Below are 2,291 nucleotides of genomic sequence, written 5' to 3' on the forward strand. Positions count from 1 at the left end.
ATGCGTAGGAGGTTGGCAGGACACAGTTGAGGGCCCTGTCAACCACCGTGGGTGGAAAACCTCGGAAGAAGGAGGACATGTCAGAAGCACTGTTTTTGAAAGTGGCATCATCAGAACAGATGCATCGGAGGCGAAGGAACTGAGAGAATGGGATGGAGTCCTTACAGGAAGCGGGGTGTGAGGAGCTGTAGTCGAGGTAGCTGTGGGAGTCGGTAGGCTTGTAATGGATGTTGGTGGACAGTCTATCACCAGAAATTGAGACAGAGAGGTCAAGGAAGGGAAGGGAAGTGTCAGAGATGGACCATGTGAAAATGATGGAGGGGTGGAGATTGGAAGCAAAATTAATAAATTTTTCCAGATCCAGACGAGAGCATGAAGCAGCACCGAAGTAATCATCGATGTACCGGAGAAAGAGTTGTGGGAGGGGGCCGGAGTAGGACTGGAACAAGGAATGTTCCACATACCCCATAAAGAGACAGACATAACTGGGGCCCATGCGGGTACCCATAGCCACACTTTTTATTTGGAGGAAGTGAGAGGAGTTTAACGAGAAATTGTTCAGTGAGAGAATAAGTTCAGCCAGACGGAGGAGAGTAGTGGTGGATGGGGATTGTTTGGGCCTCTGTTCAAGGAAGAAGTGGAGAGCCCATCCCAGTGGGGGATGGAGGTGTAGAGGGATTGGACGTCCGTGGTGAAGAGGAGGCGGTTAGGGCCAGGGAAATGGAAATTGTTGTTGTGATGTAGGGTGTGAGAGGAATCGCGGATGTAGGTGGGAAGAGACTGGACAAGGGGAGAGAGAATGGAGTCAAGATAGCAAGAAATTAGTTCAAGAAATCAGCTACCTCGACTACAGCTCCTCACACCCCGCTTCCTGTAAGGACTCCATCCCATTCTCTCAGTTCCTTCGCCTCCGTCGCATCTGTTCTGATGATGCCACTTTCCAAAACAGTTCCTCTGACATGTCCTCCTTCTTCCTTAACCGAGGTTTTCCACCCACGGTGATTGACAGGGCCCTCAACCGTGTCTGGCCCATCTCCCGCGCTTCTGCCCTCACACTTTCCTCTCCCTCCCAGAACCATGATAGGGTCCCCCTTGTCCTCACTTATCACCCCACCAGCCTCTGCATTCAAAGGATCATCCTCCGCCATTTCCACCAACTCCAGCATGATGCCACCACCAAACACATCTTCCCTTCACCTCCCCCGGCAGCATTCCGCAGGGATCGTTCCCTCCGGGACACCCTGGTCTACTCCTCCGTCATGCCCTACACCTCAACCCCCTTCCCATGGCACCTTCCCATGCAACCGCAGAAGGTGCAACACCTGCCCCTTTACTTCCCCTCTCCTCACCGTCCAAGGGCCCAAACACTCCTTTCAAGTGAAGCACTATTTCACTTGCACTTCCCTCAATTTAGTCTACTGCATTCACTGCTCCCAAAATGGTTTCCTCTACATTGGAGAGACCAAACGCAGACTTGGTGACCGCTTTGCGAACACCTTCGGTCTGTCCGCAAGCATGTCCCAGACCTCCCTGTCGCTTGCCATTTCAACACCCCACCCTGCTCTCTTGCCCACATGTCCGTCCTTGGCCTGCTGCAATGTTCCAGTGAAGCTCAACGCAAACTGGAGGAACAGCACCTCATCTTCCGACTAGGCACTTTACAGCCTTCCGGACTGAATATTGAGTTCAACAATTTTAGATCTTGAACTCTCTCCTCCATCCCCACCCCCTTTCCAATCCCCCTTTTTCCAATAATTTATAATTTTCTAAAAATATATCTTTCTTTTCCCACCTATGTTAAAATTTATTTCGATTTATTGTTTTATCTCCACCTTTTAGCCCATTTCGATCCCTACCCCCCACCCCACCCCCACTAGGGCCATCTGCCACTGGCTTGCTACCCTTAATGTCCCCATTAGCACATTCCTTAGATAATATCACCACCGTCAACACCTCTTTGTCCTTGTGTCTATGACATCTCTTCTTTGCCTCCACCTACCACTGGCCCCCAAATGCTGCTCTACCTGTCCCACCCCCCCTCTACCAGCTTATATTTCACCCCATTTGTCCATGTCCTTAGTTCTGATGAAGTGTCATACGGGCTCAAAACGTCAACTGTATTCCTCTCGGCAGACGCTGTGTGACGTATTGACAGATAGAACCCTGGTGACAAACCAATGTCACTGCTATAAGTGATAAGGACAAAAGTTTCTTTCAGACCCAGCTAGCTCAGTTGGTAGAGCGTGAGACTCTTAATCTCAAGGTCGTGGGTTCGACTCCCATGTTGGGCG

General features: G+C 50.6%; 1 non-coding gene across 1 annotated transcript; it reads left to right on the top strand.

Moving 5' to 3' along the window:
- The first annotated feature begins 2,218 nt into the window (after window positions 1-2,218).
- Window positions 2,219-2,291, top strand: trnak-cuu (transfer RNA lysine (anticodon CUU)). The gene has a single exon. It is a non-coding gene; the product is annotated as a tRNA-Lys (tRNA).

Source organism: Cetorhinus maximus, unplaced genomic scaffold, assembly GCF_964194155.1.
Source record: "Cetorhinus maximus unplaced genomic scaffold, sCetMax3.hap1.1 HAP1_SCAFFOLD_744, whole genome shotgun sequence".
NCBI classification, from domain to species: Eukaryota; Metazoa; Chordata; class Chondrichthyes; order Lamniformes; family Cetorhinidae; genus Cetorhinus; species Cetorhinus maximus.